Consider the following 19,845-nt stretch of genomic DNA (forward strand, 5'->3'; position numbering starts at 1 on the left):
AATCCAACATTTTTGCTGGAGACGTCAAGAGTTCTTAAGCGTAGCCTGGAGGCACAGGCCTGTAATCACAGCCACCTGGAAGGCTGAAGGAGAGGATCACAAGGCCAAGCCTGGCCTGGGAAACTTAGTGAAACAGCATTTCAAAGTAAAAGGTAATAGGAGGGTTACAGACACAAACCAAAGGCAAACACTTTTCTAGCATGTGGAAGGCCCTAGATTATTCTACCCTATTAACACACACACACACACACACACACACACACACACACACACACACACACACACACGAGGGGGGGGGAGAGAATGAGAGACTATATGTGTGGGGAGGGCGTCTATACCAGTAATAAGCCAGAATTGGGGGAGGAAACAGAGCAAATAAAGAGAAAGAGCACACTGTCAACTGTTTAACCCACGGCTAGGCATGAAGCGCACTGGTAGTAAGCCTACCTATGTTGAAGGCTTGGGCTCAAGCTCTCCGGAAGCAGACGGCAGGAAGTGTAGTCCTGCACGTCTGTGATGATACTGACATCAACTCCATGGTTTGGATGACAGAAAGCACAACCACGCTATACAGCAACCTAGAAATTAGACCTTTGTAACTAGTTCAGCTCTCAACATCCTCAGATGCCGCCAACCTAACAGCACACATAAGCAAAGTCTCTGAAGACCATGTGACTAAAGCAGCCCTTGCCTGCATTCTGCTTGTCCTGTTATGGTTATGCAAATACAGCCTACCTTCTGCTATTAAAGATTTGAACTATAAGCCTGGTGCGATGGCGCACACCTGTAATCCCAGCACTCAGGGAGGCAGAGGCAGAGGCAGACGCTGAGGGATCTTTGTTGAGTTCAAGACCAGCCTGGTCTAAAAAGGATAGCCAAGACTACACAGTAGAAACCATGTCTCAAAAAAAAAAAAAATCTGCCCTCTCTAAGTGGAAATGGATTCACTTTCCCTTCTTAACGTAAGGCTGCATCCGTAAGCACTTAGAGATGTTGCTATTGGCCCTGTGAAAACACCTGTTTGCTGTGCTGAGCTTCACTCTGAACATCAGCTGCTGATTTTGAAAGGGTAAAGAGATACAAAATCCTGTTCAAAGCCAACATACTCACTCTTCTAACTCTGCCAGACTAGCTTCATGCTGCATGTTCTGCGCCTTACCACACAGTAGGGTGCAGACAGGTGTAAATGGAGATATTTCTGTCCTTTAGGTCATCAGTCCTGTGGCAGACCCAGACTGCCAATATTCCAGCAATAAATCAGAGACTTGAATGTGCCCATGTTATAAAAACATTAAAATGAGCTCGAAAGGGCTGGAGAGATGGCTTAGTGGTTAAGAGCACTTGTGGCTCTTACAGAGATGCCAATTTTGGTTCCTAGCACTCACATGGTAGCTCACAACCATCTGTAATTTCAAGGGTCTAACACCCTCTCCTCTCCTTCATGAGTGCCAGACACATACACGATGCATATAAATACGTGCATGCAAAATACTCATATACATTAAATAAATATAAAAAAAGACATTAAGAAAAAAGTCCAAAAATGTTTTCAAATGGGAATTAAAAAAAAGGACAGAATATTAAAGAAAGGATTACTGTGTGCCATGATACAGAAAAGAGGATTATGATGTACACTGAAAATGATAAAATCCATTTATGATGAGAACAAAAGACAATTTCAGAACTGATGTTCAAACCTGAGGTACCTAGCTAGCACCAAACAGAATCCACACTAATTACACAGATAGGAGACACGGAAACGAATCAATTAGTTCAATTAGTTATTCAAAACCCCGTGCGTACTTGATATCATTTCTAGAAACTGAGAGGAGCCAGGGGTGGTGGTGCACGCCTTCAATCCTAGCACTCGGGAAGCAGAGGCAGGTGGATTTCTCTTAATTCAAGGCCAGCAAGGTCTACAAAGCCCAGGAAAGCCAGGACTACAAGAGAAACCTTGTCTCAAAAAATCAAACAAACAAAAAGAACAAAAGAAAGAAAACTGAGGGCACACAAATAAACTATAAAGTATTTATTCTTCTGACAAGTGATAAAATGTTACATACTTGATAAAAAAAAAAAACCAAAAAACAACAATGTTACACGACCTAGATAGTAATGGGTTTTTTTGTTTTATTTTGGTTTGGTTTTGGTTTTTCAAGACAGGATTTGTTTGTGTATCCTTGGCTGTCCTGGACTGCTTTGTAGACCAGGCTGGCCCTGAACTCACAGAGATCAGCTGCCTCTGCTTCTCTGAGTGCTGGGATTGCACGTGTGCACCACCATAGTTTCCCAGACAGTGATGTTAAAGATGTTTGTTTTTTAACACAAGTAGCAAATGACGAGCAAATGGGGAAAATGTAGGAATAAAAACATTCCTACGACCTTTAATCCCAGCACTTGGGAGGCAGAGGCAAACAGACAGATGTGAGTTAGAGGCCAGCCTGGTCTACAAAGCGAGTCCAGGACAGACAATGCTACACAGAGAAACCCTGTCTCGGAAAACCAAACAAAAAAACAAACAAAACATTCAGACAAAAGCTATTTGGACAAAAGCAGGAAGAAAAGAAAATATGGTGAAAGACACCAGAAAATCCAGATGGCCCAGCGCACTGAGTATGAACAAACCAGGCTAGAAGTCACAGAAGGCTTCCTGGCACTAAGCAGATGACTAATCAATCTGCCGAGCAGAGTGGAAGACACACTCAGGTGTGCTGGGAGCACGGAGAGACTGGGGAGAATGTCAATATGTTTACTTTAAAATGCAAACAAAACAGAAAACCAAGGGCACTTGGAAATAGAAATAAAGATGGGCAACTACATAGAAAAGTGTTTTATAATTACAAAATGACTATGTAATGTAATGTTGTTACACTTCACACTTCAAACTGATGATATAAGGAAATAGCAGTGAGGAAGGAGAAATAAAGAAATAAACAAGGAAAGGCAAGTTCTCGGCGCGATGAGAACCTGCTGGCTTCATAAAGGGATGAGACAAAACGAGGAATCCCACTCTTCATCAAGGTCAAAATCCAAGTGCAGAAGAAGGCATTTACCAACCATAAAATGTAAGGAATACAGGGCTTTTGATATAGGGATCCAAAATTCAGAAAAGGCTCTACACCGACGGCGACACTTTAAGCACCAGGAGTCAGTACAGGAGACGGTGCACTAGAGAAGGACATAGTTAAGTTTAACAGAAGTACATCGTAAGTTTAACAGGCAGCCAAGGGCAGAATAGCTACCAACAGTCTGCGAAATACAGCCTGAAACAAACATACAAAATGCAAACGGAGGGTAGTAGGATACAACTTAAACTTAAATAAGACTTGGTTTGTTGGTTTGGGGGTTGTTTGCTTGAAACCGGGTTTCACTGTGCAGTCCTGGCTGGCCTAGAACTCACTCTGTAGTCCAGGCTGGCCTCAACCTCACAGAGAACCACCTAGCTCTGCTCCCAGGGTGCTAGGATTAAAGGTATGCAGTACCAGCCTGGTAGAAAGTTACTATGTACAAAACCCAGGTAGGTTATATCTTTTCTAAAAATAATATCTTTTCAAGTTTTATTTGCTTAATGAAAGAAATAAGCCGAATTCTTCCTAAAAGACAAAACGATAATAAAAGTGTGTATATACAAGCCATTTCTCCTCAAAGACTCGGAAGATACCTGAAACCCAACCATCTTTTCCCCTTAAAGCTCAGTGAATATGAGTGAAAGTAACCAGGCTTCTTCCATGACTGTTTCACTCTACCATCTGGCTCAGCATTCATCTGGCTTCCCATTGAACCAAGCAAATCTGTTGTAATACTACATTGGATATATACCTGGCAAAAGTGGGTAGTGTATTGCAACACCTGATACTAATGGCAAGGAACTGAAGGAAATAGGAAATTACTTGATCATGAAAACTAGATAGAACAACAATAACAACAAACCATGTAATATGTAAAATTACATTTACTAAAATAACTGAAATATCAAATAACTAGAGTCCTTTATGGCCCAAGAATGTTAAAATCTAGCACTAACTTGCTACAAATGTGTTACAATGAAAATGTTACTTAAAATACATTTGACAATTATAATACTTATATTTACACTTATATTGGGAGATAATTGCGAGGGGGGAAGGAGCAGACAGAAGGGAAGAGAGGAGGAAGAAATGGAGGGGAAAAAACCATCATGCCCAGTGGCAGAAGGATTAGGCGTTCAGGGCCTGCCTCAGCTAAACAGTTATTAAGTTCAGGGCCAGGGTGGGGTACAGAAGACTCTATCTAAAAACCTAGGGCTGCAGAGGCAGCAAAGCAAGTCAAAGTACTCCCTGCCAAACTCCATGAGCCAGAGTTCCACCCCTAGGGCCCACATTGGAAGGAGAGGACCTCCTATGGCAATTTGTCCTCTGACCTCAACGTGTAGACCGTAGCCCATGTACCCACACAAGCACACACACCACATAAATGCTATTAAAACTAAAAATCAAAACTGTAAAAACTGAAAAGGAAGAAAAGGAAAGGAAGAAGGAAAAGGGAAGAAAGGAAGAAATGTAAAAGGAAAGAGGGAGGGAGGGGAGAGAAAGAAGGAAAGGGAAATCTAGGTGTAGCACAGCACCACGTGTGCCAATGAATTCATGAAACACTTAAGAATTCTAAGCTGGGCACGGTGGCGCACACCTTTAGTGCTGGCACTCAGGAGGCAGAGCAGGTGGATCTCTGTGAGTTCAAGGCCAGCCTGGTCTACAAAGTGAATAGGGATGTTACACAGAGAAACCCGGTCTCAAAAAAACCTTTAAAAAAAAAGTCTATACGACAAAGGTTTCAAACCAGTAAATGTCTAAATACCCTGGGTAATCCGAATACCTATGTTTTATGTATATAATGTCCAAACCCAAGAACACTGCAGTCTAATCCCAATTCTAATACTTATTGTGTAATGGTTACTATTGCTCCTAGACTTGACTGACCTGGGATCAACTAAGGGACATGCCCCAGGGTGGGTCGGTGAGGATATTTCTTGGGAGAGTTTACCGAGGGGATGAAGACTGTCCTGTGGAGTAGGCAGCCCCGATATACCTCCGTATATCTGAGGGTGACGCAGTGCTGCTTTTCACCTGCCCACTTTCACTCCTTGCAGGTAACTGAATCTACGCTGTTGCTGCCCCTGCAGTTCCCATCCTTGCTGACAAGCAGAACCCAGTTTCTTCAGCCTTCCAATGTAAAATGAAGAAGACAAGCAGCCCTCCAAATCTTCCACACCAAACTGGGATGGAGCGGCTACCAGGTTAGCCACTCCAGCATGCAGACGGCAAATGCTGGTCTACCCTACCCCTACTGTGGAAGCCAACCTAATAATCCCCTTAAATACACACATCAAATCTATTTTAGAGAACCAACCCCCACTAACACACTCATCCACCTAACATAACTTCTAATCCATGAAAAATCACCCGTAGTGACTTCCCTAGTGATTGCTGCATGAGTTAAAGCGAATGATACATCTAGAACACTTGGTACATTTCTGGTGCATTTCGTAAGCCCTCAGTGAATTCACTCATTTAACAAACATTTATACGGTGTCAGGAGACGAGGACCATAACTACAGGAACCGTGCAACGTGCTCTGAGAACCCTTCGTGAGGAGAATATACACTCATCAACGTCTCCCTGAAGTAGATTGAATGATGAGCAGGTAAACAACACAGAGTACATAAACATCCCCAGGCTCTTGCGGGCCATTTCCAGGAAGTATAACCTATAGCCACGTGCCTGAAGGAGGAACAGAAAGACAGACAGTAGACCCCAGAGACAAAGGAAGGGAAAATGCCAAAGGCACTGTCGACACGAAACGGGAAGAGCACACAGAGGGGACAATTGTGCAGGGCCTTACAGAGCGTGTTAAGGATTTCAGTTAATCCTAGGAAAGTGTCAATTGTGATGGATCTGTATTTTGAAAATGTCAATTCCACCATAAAAACTGTAGGAGACATGACGGTGGCTGACACTAGAAGTTAATGCTGAAGATGAAGATGCTAATAAGAATTTGACACATTTCGATTCCTACAGAAGGGGGAAGAAACATGGGAAGACCCTATTTTTTTTCTTGAGAGAATAGATCATAAATTTCAACTATGTCAACATGATACAATTCCCAAACATAGGATGGATTTGTATAGTAACGTTCTATTGTATGTTATTATAACACACCTGTATTAGTTATGGCTCTTACAAACAAAATGAATGATTTCCACGTGTGTATCCACAACACCTGAACAGAAGGAAGCCCCCGTCTCTTCAATTAGGTTCCTTTCCTTTACATAACCCCTTTCTCCTCCAACCTTTATTAAGGGGTGGTTAAAAGCCTTCAAAGTCGAAAAGGAATCTTTCAAGCAATCACCAGATATGCTCGGATTTTATAGTGGCTGATTGACTTGCAGCATTTTTGATAAGTTTCTTTCTCCAGACAGAGGCATACAACTCAGAAAACTTAAGTGTCCCACACAAACAATCGCTGATTCTGATGTGCAGAAACTCTAGCTGGTACCTTACAATCAAACGACTTTTATTTAAGTCGCTGGACTGGAGTCTCATCAATCCTGTGAGCGGGGGATATTCGATAACACTGGTGTCCCTTAATTACTGATCACAGGTAATGTGTCCGGTTGAATCCCAAGAAGCGTCAGGAAGTTTTATCTGTCTAAACCTTTATCTTTCTTCGGCAGCTTAAACAAACAAGCGCACTGGAGCCCCCGATGGGGATTTTAATCTCACAAACCTTATCGGCCCCACCCACCTCACACAATAACCGTCCAGTCTAAAAAGACAACTACCGTCTGAGGAGGAGGACGGGGGGCGGAGGGGGGGGGGAGCACAGGGCCTTAGCTGGTGACCCAGGTGACCGGAACCGAGTCTCAGAATTGAGGGGGGCGGGCTGTCTCACCGGTCCCGGAGCAGTGTTTAATTTCCCAAAAGAATACCGAGATCTCCACGGCGGAAACCCGAGCTCATGTGCAGGCTCTGGGGACTCTCCCAGAAGCAGACGGCCCGGGCAGCGACTCGCCCGTCCCCTCCGAAGGCCTCTCCTGGAGTCGCCAGCCCAGAGATCCGCTCCCTCCCGCTTGTCGCTACCTGGGTCCCGGCTCTCCGGGCTACCCACCGCCGGCTCGTGAGACCCGGCCCCGTCTCTAGGCAACAGTCGCCAGCCGCGAGGCCCGGGAAGGCCCGTAGCCCGCTAGCTGGCTGCAGACCCAGGTCGCCCGGTACCCGGGACCGGTCACTCACCTCGCAGCAGCCGGCTACCTGGAGGGGCGGTGCTGGGGCCTGTCCCCCGCCCGCACCCTCAATGCGTCCGAGCTGTGGCTGCTCGTGCCGCGCGCCTGGCCGCCACCGAACGCTTACTCCATCTCCACCGCCACCTCCGAGGCCGCAGAACGCCGAGACCGAGGAGCAAAGGGGGAAGGGAGGGAACGGACTCGGGAGGAAGAGCACGGGAGGGGGAAGAGCACCGAAAGACCTACCCGGTCCTGCATGACGTCACTTCCGGGTGGTTCGGAAGGGTGGGGCTTGAAGTCCCCCCTCCCCAGCTAGGCCGTCGGGGCGGAGCTCTACGGCCGCTGGGGAGGAGCCAGGACGTCTGCTGATGGCCGTACCTCTGACTCTGATCTTTGCAAGCAGGTCGAGCCTTCCTGGCTCCAGGCCGAGTTTCCGAAGGAGCCATAGAAGGGGATTCTCCATGATAATGAGGACAGGTAGCCAAATATTGGAGATGCCTGACAGAAGCGGCCAGATGGTTGGACTCTGCCGCTCTGGTCCTGGGGCCCCGCCCCTTCTGTTTCCTAAGCTACCTGCCCTAACAGGTCTCGGGAACCGGTACTGAGCACTTAGCCTTTTCTTTTGGTAAAGTGCCCTTATCAGCTAAGGAAAGCCATGCTTCTCACATGGGGCCGTGTTGAAATGCTGATTCTGATGAAGAAGTAGGATCGGATATTCTGTATTTCTGCAAAGTTCTCAGATAACCCAGTGCCAATGTTCCTCAATGAGCGCAACAAGGACTACTTATCCTGCTTGCTTAATGAAAGAGGTAAATTATTCCGAAAATATATCTCGACTTCACTGTTCATAGGCTTTCTGTCTCCCCGCTATCTATTCACGTAGCCCGTGCATAGCTCTACCACCCCTCTGGCTCCCAAGTCTCACTCTGTCTGCGTTTCAGTTTAAACTATCTAAGGGAATAGGGGGGAGTGGAGAAAATAGGACAGATTCTATTACAAGAAAAATAATTTGAGAGGGAGGGGGGATGCGCGCGCACTGCCCTGGTGTGTTTACGGATTTGTGTGGGTACAACATGCCAGACATGCACGGGGCTAGAGGTGAGCTGCTGTCCTTGGTTTTTGAGATGGGGTCTCCAAATAGGACCTGAAGTTTTGCCTCTCAGCATCCATCTCCCCAGCTCTGAAATTAGAAGCACCCGTCCCACCACCACGCCTGGCTTATTATGTGGGTTTAGGAGCTCCAACTCAGGTTCTTGTGCTTAAAAGATGAGCATCTCCCTAGCTGAGCCCTCTTTCCAGCCCCAGAGTGATGCACTTTTACTTCTTCATCTTGTCATGAGCATCTTCTAACTTATATAATTGGTAATAGGTTGTTAATACCGTTATCTAAATCTTCATAGCCGGAAGGAAAGGCTTGAATTCTTGTATTCTACACCCAAAACATCTAAAAATAATGTTCAATATCTTTCCGCTTACTCCTTTTTTCATTTTTAAGTGTTTTGAATTCAAATTTTACTGGGGTAGGGGGAACAAGTGAATCACTGTTAAACATGGGTCTCTTTTAGAGTGGTAAAATGTTCCGGGATTAGCCAGGTGTGGTGCTGCACACCTGTAATCCCAGCACTCAGGGAAGCAGAGGCAGGGCCGTTCTCTGTGAGTCCCGCTAGCCTGGTCTACAAAAGTGAGTCCAAGAGAGCCAGGGCTACACAGAGAAACCCAGTCTCAAAAAATTAAAATGTTTTGTGATTAGATGACAGTGATTTACAGTTGCCAATGCACTAAGAAACATCGAATTAAACACTTTGAATGGGATTCCTGTTAGCAAGCCTAGTCCTTTGCAGATATTGTGAGACTAGCCACAGCTAAGTTTATGACTAAAACCACGTGTCAAGTCTGGAAGTAGCATTCTGCCACACTCCTCCCTATCCTCTGGCTCCCACATTCTTCCTCTCTCCTCTTCTATAATTATCCTGAGCCTTGGGGGGTGGGGGGTGGAGCAGGGGTGATGGAGATGTGCTGTTAAGGGCTGCAAACTCGACAGTCCCTTGTGTTCACCGTTCTCACCTGATGGGTCTCTGCAGTAATCACTGTTTGCTACAAGATGAGGCTTCTGTGCCCAAGAATGAAAGCAGCATTAATCTTGGGCATATATATTTAGAAGGTAATTTGAAAATCATATCATGCTCATTTAGCAAAAACAGCATTAGTACTATTCCCCCACGAACTGTTGGCCAAGTCCACAGTGCCAGGCATGAACTCCCTCCAGTGGCATGGGCCTTGATTGTGACCAGAAAGCGGATGGTATTCCACGTACTAATCACGCCACTATTGCACCAGTGGAGACATCTTGCCTGGCAGTGTTGTTGGGTAGCAGTCAGCCTCCACAGTTGAGAAAGAGTACTGATACCTTTTCTCCCTTAGGCTTAAGTAGCAACTTCCATCACCACGAAAGCAAGCCAGCATCGAGAAAGCTACCACCTGAGATCGAGTTTGGTGTTGACATAAGGTTACTGTGTAATTCAAATGCTGATTTCTGTATCCTCTATATCTGGTTGCAATCCTTGTTCTGAGAATCACCTTTAAATTTTTTTAATTTATTATAATTTATTCATATTACTGGTATATCCTTTTGTGTCTCCTTAATACTTTTTTTTTTTAAGATTTATTTATTTATTATGTATACAGAGCTCTGCCTGAATGTATGCCTGCAGGCCAGAAGGGGGCACCATATCTTATTATAGATGGTTGTGAGCCACCTGTGGTTGCTATGAATTGAACTCAGGACCTTTGGAAGAGCAGTCAGTGCTGTTAACCTCTGAGCCATCTCTCCAGCCCCAACAGCTTGGTTTTTCTACCTTACAACCAAAGCATGAGTTGTCTTTAGTGACAGAGTCTTAACATGCAGCTCTTGGTACCAACCAAGAGCTGTGACAATAGGCTTTCCCCATGTGAGCCAAATGGGAAATACACCTCTGAGGCTGAGAGACCACTAAGCTTTAGATCTGGGAAGGGGGTGGTGACTAAAAACTTGTGGGTCCACCTCATGGTCTACCATGCTACTCACATAAGGCACATTTCTGTATTACGGAACCAGAACAAGAAAGCCCCCAAACAAATGGCTGAGTGTCTCCTGCCTCTGAGTAGTCAGGAACAGCATGCTGGTACCCAAAAGAGAGGGTTTTAGGTGCCTCTGAAGTCTTGCTTTCATTAGCATCATTGAAAAGGGAAGGTCCTGTGAAAGAGAAGGCAGTCAAACTGTCCGTACCATCTGTCCTCGTAGGGTGTTATTGCTGTGAAAAGACCATGGCAGCTCTTATAAAGAACAACACTTAATTGGGGCTGGCTTACAGTTTCAGAGGCTTAGTTATCACGGCAAGAAGCGTGGCAGTGCGCCAGCCAGCGTGGTGCTGAAGACTGAGCCAAGAATTCTGCATCTAGATCTGCAGGCAACAGGAGACTATCCCACTGGGCGTGGCTTGACCATATTTAGACCTCAAAGCCTGCCTCCACAGGGACACACCTACTCCAACAAGGCCACACCTCCTAATAGTGCTGCTCCCTATGGTCCTGTGGGGCCCGATAAATACATTCAAACTATCACACCACACTATCACCATCTATGATCCTAAGATCTAGAAGATAATAAATGATGCACACTATGCAAAATACACCATTTTCATCTGTAGGAGAGAGGGAAGGAGGGATAGATACTCAAGGGTACAAATTCATCCAGGATTAGGGATATAGTTTAGAGGTAGGAGTACATGCCTAGCACACATGAGGCCCCTGGGTTTGATCCCCAGCCCAGGAAAGAAAATTATTATATATCACACCAAACTCCATTCAAAGAAAATGTTTGAGTTAATACTTTAGTCAGAGCACAAAGAACTAGATTCCCAAGATGGCAAAGGATACGAAGAGGCAGAAAAACCAATAGACGATGTACTTTGCTCTATTGTTTGTTTTCCCTTCATGCCCACTGTGTGTGCGCGCATTCATTCCAGGAATATATGGCTAAAAGTATTGGAATGAGACGGTCGCTTGTGGCGATGTAGGCCTTTAATCCCAGCATTCACGGAGGCAGAGGCAGGCGGATCTCTGTGAGTTCGAGGCCAGCCTGGCCTATAAAGCAAGTCCAGGAGAGAGAGAGAGAGAGAGAGAGAGAGAGAGAGAGAGAGGGAGAGAGAGAGACAGAGAGACAGAGACAGACAGACAGAGAGAGAGAGACAGAGAGAGACAGAGAGAGAGAGAGAGAGAGAGAGAGAGAGAGAGAGAGAGAGAGAGAGGGAGAACAAAGTCTAAGAAACTGCTAGCATGGAGAGAGTCCACCAAGCTGCTGGGGGGGGAGGGGGGACACGTGGGTTAGAGTGGAGATGATCGTTTCTAGAGCAGAGGTCCTAAGTGTGATGGATGCCTGGGTGTTGACAACAGTAAGCAATGAAAAGCGGAGTGAGAGGTATACTATACGATCAGCAGGACGCCAGTGGGTACCCAAGTCGCAGTGAGGCTATTGCATGAGAATCATTGGAGAGTTTGAGCCACACCGCGCCTGGTTCGGCTGGCAGTTAAGAAGACAGACCTGGCTTTTGGGTAGATGAGGGAGGAGCAGGGATAAAAGCAAGAACACATTTTAGGTGGCACCGAACTGAGACAGGCCGAGGGTGTCAATGGCTTTTCCTCTTCATAGGTGTGACTTGAGGACTTGAAAAGAGCACGATTGTTGGTTTGGTTTGATTTTTTTTTTTCCTGCTGTCCCTTCACATCGCAAGTGGCGGTATTGTAGTGCAACATTCTGGTTCACAATTTGTAGTACGCCACAGTGAGAGAAAAGGAACTTGACGTGAACTAGAGGAAGTTGGGGTGTAGGATCCAGGAAGCGGGGTTCCTAGAGATTAGACAATGGGGTGTTTCATGGGGCCCGAGTTGGGCGTCTTTATACACAGGGTGTGTGGGTGTATCCCTGTAGCAGGACATTTCACTCAGCTGTCGGCTGTCCAGAATAACTTTCTTCCAAACAAACCCAGGACCCACTTCTCTTTCTACTTGAGTGGGGTGGGCTGGGGACTGAGGGAGGGGGTCGAGACAGGGTTTCTCTGTGTATGCCCCTGTTGTCCTGGAACTCACTCTCTAGACCAGGCTAGCCTCGAACTCAGTGGCCTCAAACTCACAGAGCTCCACGTGCCTCTGCCTCTTGAGTGCTAGGATTAAAGGCCTTTGCCACTCTGCCCACACCACAGTCGTTCCAACCTCTGCCCCAACGCCACCCTTCAGGAAGATGCACGCTTCCTTTACTGGCCAAAGCAGCTGCTTTCTTTAGCCTCTGTGCTGCTTTATGTTTGCTTTAGGCACATATATCAGCACCTAAAATTATGTATCTGCGGATGTGTTTTTCATCGACTTCCTGTCCTCTGAGGCTGGAATTCCACTAACCTGCTTATTCATCACTTAGAACAACGTCTAGCTCAGAACAATTACTCGGCTTTTACAACTGAACTAAAGTGGACATCTGCAAGGCTAAGAAGCGACTATAGAAAGGTAGTTGTGGGGGCAGGGGGGGTGGGGTGCCACTCAGTGGTATAGCAGTTGCTCAGCACACATGAGGCTCTAGATTTGGTCCCCAGCAGCAGCAACAACAACAACAGACTGAAAAAAATGAAAGGGGGAAAAGGAAGTATAAAATAAAAATGAAAGGTAGACTGGAATCCACGGTGAAGACAGTACCTGAACACAAGCATTGGCCCAGCACACAGGGAAGCAGAAGCAGGTGGATCGCTATGAGTTGGAGACTAGCCTGGTCTACAGAGTGAGTCCAGGACAGCTAGGGCTACGCAGAGAGAAACCCTGTCTCGAAAAGCCAAAATAAAAGAGTGGCTTCTGTGGCCAAATGAGCAGAGAGGAACTACAGCTCCAGACTACTGTTACCTGGAACTACCTTTGGTACAACCGAAATTGGAAAAGGAGTATTGGCCCAATTTTAGAAAATGTTTCAATGTATTTTTAGACCATTTGGTGATGATGTAAAGCTCTCCAGGCAGATAGTGTCATCAAAACATGAGTAAACTGTATTATTCCAGACAAGCAGGTCCCTAATAATTCATTAACCTAGGTTCAGATACAGTACATGGGCTAACAGCAGAAAATTGAGTTTAAGGATACTAAAAATATTTCTTGCTCTTTATATTACCAGGTCTTCTGCCACCCACTTTTCCCATCTGTAATCTTTCTCTACCATTTGGCCAAAAGTAGATGTATTTTTTTTCCCTACGTTGAATTCGTGACAAGAAAAAAAAATCGTATTAAATATTTGAGAATCCCTGTTTTTATGTAGCCACAAGTTACCTTATTGGATCTGCTTGGTATGAAAATTCAGAAGTTCCTATGTCGGGGATTGAGTCCTGCATACTCCTTAATTATTATTATTAATAGTGGGGATGTTTGTAAAGGTAACTTTTACTCTCCTGGTGTAATTATTTGTCTAGGTGGCTTGCTGCCTTTGTACGCCAACCTAGGCTTAGTCCTCGAAGCTTCTAGCCTCTGAACAATCTTATCTAAGCCTAGAATGTTCTCAGCCTCTGAGACTTAGTGCTGAGTAAGCTTGCTTTTTCTAGCTCTCCCTGAACTCTGGCAGGCTGATTCAACTCAGCTGTTCTGGCTCAAATGCCTCACCAAGCTGACTGATTCAAACTCGTTCCTCTCAGCTTCTGACTGAATTGCTCTGCTTGGCCTCAAACTTAACTTTGGCAATATGTTCTAATCTTCTGGCTCCTTCTGTCTTCACCTGTGTCTAGCTTGTTCTCTCTTCAACTTGTCTTTGTAAAACTGCCTCCTTCTCCCAATCTCTCTCTGCACTGTTCCCCCCTCCTGTCTCTCTCTCTCCCTCCCTCCCTCCCTCCCTCCCTCCTTCCCTCCAAATTATATTTAGCTTAAACATTCTGAGCAACACCATACAGATGTGTGGTGTCCTTTCCGTTTAATCAAAACAGAAATAACTAATGACTGTTAATTCTCCTTATTCACTATGTTGAAGATAAGTCACCCCTCTTTCCTCACTGTTCTTGTGAGAATGGGGTGTATCCTACTCTCTCAAATCTTTCTCTGATTTGTCACTTTTTCTGCCCCTAAATTAGACATCCCTTCAAACATGGATGCTTCCTTCTACAAACTAACTTTACCTTCATTGTTTGGGATTAAAGGTGTGTACTAAGAACAGTCCATATTCCAGCCGGATTGATTAAAGGTGTGTGGCATGTCTGCATTCCAGCTGGTCTTTGGATGTGATCAGAACACCAATATTGCTGAATTAAAATTCCTCTACAGGTATTAGTATTACTATTACTTATTCATTTTTATGTGCATTAGTGCTTGGACTGCATATATGTATGTATGTGCTTGTCAAATAACTTGAATATGGATTACAGATGATTGTGAGCTGCCATGTGGGCACGAGTGATTGAACTCAAGCGATCTCATGTGGCTCACAGATGCCTTGATCTTGCTGTGTAGACAAGAGAGACCCTTGACCTCCTGATCCTCCTGCCTCTAACTCTCAAGTGCTGGGATGACAGATGTGTGCCACCATGTCTTTCTCCTCCTTTACTTTTAAATGATTATTGTGGTATGTTAGATGTCAAATGTGATTATGGGAGCTAGAGAGATGGCCCATGGGAGCTAGAGAGATGACCCATGGGAGCTAGAGAGATGGCCCATGGGAGCTAGAGAGATGGCCCATGGGAGCTGGGGAGATGGCCCATGGGAGCTAGAGAGATGACCCATAGGAGCTAGAGACATGGCCCATGGGAGCTAGAGAGATGGCCCATGGGAGCTAGAGAGATGACCCATAGGAGCTAGAGAGATGGCCAATGGGAGCTAGAGAGATGGCCCATGGGAGCTAGAGAGATGGCCCATGGGAGCTAGAGAGATGGCCCATGGGAGCTAGAGAGATGGCCCATGGGAGCTGGGGAGATGACCCATGGGAGCTGGGGAGATGGCCCATGGGAGCTGGAGAGATGGCCCATGGGAGCTAGAGAGATGGCCCATGGGAGCTGGGGAGAGGGCCCATGGGAGCTGGAGAGATGGCCCATGGGAGCTGGGGAGAGGGCCCATGGGAGCTGGGGAGATGGCCCATGGAAGCTGGGGAGATGGCCCATGGGAGCTAGAGAGATGGCCCATGGGAGCTAGAGAGATGGCCCATGGGAGCTAGAGAGATGACCCATAGGAGCTAGAGAGATGGCCCATGGGAGCTAGAGAGATGGCCCATGGGAGCTAGAGAGATGGCCCATGGGAGCTAGAGAGATGACCCATAGGAGCTAGAGAGATGGCCCATGGGAGCTAGAGAGATGACCCATAGGAGCTAGAGAGATGGCCCATGGGAGCTAGAGAGATGGCCCATGGGAGCTAGAGAGATGACCCATAGGAGCTAGAGAGATGGCCCATGGGAGCTAGAGAGATGGCCCATGGGAGCTAGAGAGATGGCCCATGGGAGCTAGAGAGATGGCCCATGGGAGCTGGGGAGATGGCCCATGGGAGCTGGGGAGATGACCCATGGGAGCTGGGGAGATGACCCATGGGAGCTGGGGAGATGGCCCATGGGAGCTGGGGAGATGACCCATGGGAGCTGGGGGGAGGGCCCATGGGAGCTGGGGAGATGGCCCATGGGAGCTAGAGAGATGGCCCATGGGAGCTAGAGAGATGGCCCATGGGAGCTGGAGAGATGGCCCATGGGAGCTAGAGAGATGGCCCATGGGAGCTGGGGAGATGACCCATGGGAGCTGGGGAGATGGCCCATGGGAGCTGGGGAGATGGCCCATGGGAACTGGGGAGAGGGCCCATGGGAGCTGGAGAGATGGCCCATGGGAACTGGGGAGATGGCCCATGGGAGCTGGAGAGATGGCCCATGGGAGCTAGAGAGATGGCCCATGGGAGCTAGAGAGATGGCCCATGGGAGCTGGGGAGATGACCCATGGGAGCTGGAGAGATGGCCCATGGGAGCTAGAGAGATGGCCCATGGGAGCTGGGGAGATGACCCATGGGAGCTGGGGAGATGGCCCATGGGAGCTGGGGAGATGGCCCATGGGAACTGGGGAGATGGCCCATGGGAGCTGGAGAGATGGCCCATGGGAACTGGGGAGATGGCCCATGGGAGCTGGGGAGATGGCCCATGGGAGCTAGAGAGATGGCCCATGGGAGCTAGAGAGATGGCCAATGGGAGCTGGGGAGATGGCCCATGGGAGCTGTGGAGATGACCCATGGGAGCTAGAGAGATGGCCCATGGGAGCTGGGGAGATGACCCATGGGAGCTAGAGAGATGGCCCATGGGAGCTGGGGAGATGACCCTTGGGAGCTGGAGAGATGGCCCATGGGAGCTGGGGAGATGGCCCATGGGAGCTGGGGAGATGACCCATGGGAGCTAGAGAGATGGCCCATGCGAGCTGGGGAGATGGCCCATGGGAGCTGGGGAGATGACCCATGGGAGCTAGAGAGATGGCCCATGGGAGCTGGGGAGATGACACATGGGAGCTGGGGAGATGGCCCATGGGAGCTAGAGAGATGGCCCATGGGAGCTTGGGAGATGGCCCATGGGAGCTGGGGAGATGACCCATGGGAGCTAGAGAGATGGCCCATGGGAGCTGGGGAGATGGCCCATGGGAGCTAGAGAGATGGCCCATGGGAGCTGGAGAGATGGCCCATGGGAGCTGGGGAGATGGCCCATGGGAGCTGGGGAGATGGCCCATGGGAGCTGGGGAGATGACCCATGGGAGCTGGAGAGATGACCCATGGGAGCTGGGGAGATGACCCATGGGAGATGGGGAGATGGCCCATGGGAACTCGGGAGATGGCCCATGGGAGCTGGGGAGATGGCCCATGGGAGCTGGGGAGATGGCCCATGGTAGCTGGGGAGATGGCCCATGGGAGCTGGGGAGATGGCCCATGAGAGCTGGGGAGATGGCCCATGGGAGCTGGGGAGATGGCCCATGGGAGCTGGGGAGATGGCCCATGGGAGCTGGGGAGATGGCCCATGAGAGCTGGGGAGATGGCCCATGGGAGCTGGAGAGATGGCCCATGGGAACTGGGGAGATGGCCCATGGGAGCTGGGGAGATGGCCCATGGGAGCTGGGGAGATGGCCCATGGGAGCTGGGGAGATGGCCCATGGGAGCTGGGGAGATGGCCCATGGGAGCTGGAGAGATGGCCCATGGGAGCTGGGGAGATGGCCCATGGGAGCTGGGGAGATGGCCCATGGGAGCTGGGGAGATGGCCCATGGGAGCTGGAAAGATGGCCCATGGGAGCTGGGGAGATGGCCCATGGGAGCTGGAGAGATGGCCCATGGGAGCTGGGGAGATGGCCCATGGGAGCTAGAGAGATGGCCCATGGGAGCTGGGGAGATGGCCCATGAGAGCTGGGGAGATGGCCCATGGGAGCTGGGGAGATGGCCCATGGGAGCTAGAGAGATGGCCCATAAGAGCTGGGGAGATGGCCCATGGGAGCTAGGGAGATGGCCCATGGGAGCTAGAGAGATGGCCCATGGGAGCTAGAGAGATGACCCATGGGAGCTAGAGAGATGGCCCATGGGAGCTAGAGAGATGGCCCATGGGAGCTAGAGAGATGGCCCATGGGAGCTAGAGAGATGACCCATGGGAGCTAGAGAGATGGCCCATGGGAGCTAGAGAGATGGCCCATGGGAGCTAGAGAGATGGCCCATGGGAGCTAGAGAGATGGCCCATGGGAGCTAGAGAGATGGCCCATGGGAGCTGGGGAGATGGCCCGTGGGAGCTAGAGAGATGACCCATGGGAGCTGGGGAGATGGCCCATGGGAGCTAGAGAGATGGCCCATGGGAGCTAGAGAGATGACCAATGGGAGCTAGAGAGATGGCCCATGGGAGCTAGAGATATGGCCCATGGGAGCTAGAGAGATGGCCCATGGGAGCTGGGGAGATGGCCCATGGGAGCTGGGGAGATGGCCCATGGGAGCTAGAGAGATGGCCCATGGGAGCTGGGGAGATGACCCATGGGAGCTAGAGAGATGACCAATGGGAGCTAGAGAGATGACCCATGGGAGCTGGGGAGATGGCCCATGGGAGCTAGAGAGATGACCCATGGGAGCTGGGGAGATGGCCCATGGGAGCTGGGGAGATGACCCATGGGAGCTAGAGAGATGACCCATGGGAGCTGGGGAGATGACCCATGGGAGCTAGAGAGATGGCCCATGGGAGCTAGAGAGATGGCCCATGGGAGCTAGAGAGATGACCCATGGGAGCTAGAGAGATGGCCCATGGGAGCTAGAGAGATGGCCCATGGGAGCTAGAGAGATGGCCCATGGGAGCTGGAGAGATGGCCCATGGGAGCTAGAGAGATGGCCCATGGGAGCTAGAGAGATGGCCCATGGGAGCTGGAGAGATGGCCCATGGGAGCTAGAGAGATGGCCCATGGGAGCTGGAGAGATGGCCCATGGGAGCTAGAGAGATGGCCCATGGGAGCTAGAGAGATGGCCCAGGGGAGCTGGAGAGATGACCCATGGGAGCTAGAGAGATGGCCCATGGGAGCTAGAGAGATGACCCATGGGAGCTGGGGAGATGACCCATGGGAGATGGCCCAGTCACAAGCATCAGGACCAGAGGTCCATCCTGGTTAGTTTACTCCCTGGCATCATTCTCTTTATGTGGCATAGGCTACCAAGCTGATTTCTGCTGAAAGTTACACAGAAAACTTTTTTTGTCACTAGTCATGAAGAAAATGGAGTTTAAAATAAGTGCTTTAAAAACACACTGAGTTAGTATCAGTTTCATCTTTTTACTCAAAAGCCGTCTCATTGGTCTTGATTTTGAGTGCTTAGATTCAAGCTGCTAGTTAAAAGTACACTGATATAGTTATGAAAATGCCACACTGAAATCCATTACTTTGTATGCTAACTTTAAAGTTAATAAGGTATGGGTACTTGCTGCATGAACAGGAATCCTCAGCTTCCATTTAAAAAGCCACACACAGGGGCTGGAAAGATGGCTCAGAGGTTAAGAGCACTGGCTGCTTTTCCATAGGTCCTGAGTTCAATTCCCACAACCATCTATAATGAGATCTGGTGCCCTCTTCTGGCAGGTGTTGCAGGCAGAACAGTGTACACATAATAAATAAATCTTTAAACAAACAAACAAAAAAAAGCCAGGTACAGCTGTACATATCTGTCATACCAGGACTATTAGGGGCAGAGACAGGAAGGTCACTGGGGCTTGCTAGGGGCCAGCTTAGCTCCAGGTTCAGTAAGAGACAGGGAATATCTGTGAAAAGATTGCAATATCCAAAGTATGGTGTACTGTATTAATGCCATATTAAAGAACAGAGGCTATGTCTATGGTAGTTTAGACCAACAATAAACACAAATTTAAATTCTCTTATTTCTTTCCCTGCACCATCCACCTGCCTCTGTTGTCTGTGATCTGTGTCTATCTCATCTGTTGTATATGTCTGATTTCTATCTGTATGAAGTGAGTGTGTGTGTGTGTGTGTGTGTGTGTGTGTGTGTGTGTGTGTTGGGGGATCAGGGTGTATGTGCTTATAATGTCTGCCTACCTTGCTGTCTGTCCTTAACAAAGAAT

At 48.4% G+C, this 19,845-nt stretch overlaps 1 protein-coding gene and 1 long non-coding RNA gene across 4 annotated transcripts in view; one reads left to right on the forward strand and one right to left on the reverse strand.

Moving 5' to 3' along the window:
* The window catches only part of SCYL2 (SCY1 like pseudokinase 2), a 54,396-nt gene extending 46,750 nt beyond the window's left edge, over positions 1 to 7,646 (reverse strand). For 2 of the 3 annotated variants that reach the window (XM_084794633.1, XM_084794632.1), the window contains exon 1: positions 7,505 to 7,646. The gene's annotated coding sequence lies outside the window, so the exon portion shown is untranslated. The other variant, XM_084794634.1, reaches the window with a different exon arrangement.
* A 64-nt stretch (positions 7,647 to 7,710) lies between these two features.
* On the forward strand, positions 7,711 to 14,860 carry LOC311604606. The gene is made up of 3 exons (XR_014781574.1): positions 7,711 to 8,067; positions 12,604 to 12,793; positions 14,452 to 14,860. It is a non-coding gene; the product is annotated as an uncharacterized lncRNA (long non-coding RNA).
* Positions 14,861 to 19,845: the final 4,985 nt, after the last annotated feature.

This window comes from Acomys minous, assembly GCF_964271855.1.
Source record: "Acomys minous genome assembly, chromosome: 9".
Classification (NCBI taxonomy): Eukaryota; Metazoa; Chordata; class Mammalia; order Rodentia; family Muridae; genus Acomys; species Acomys minous.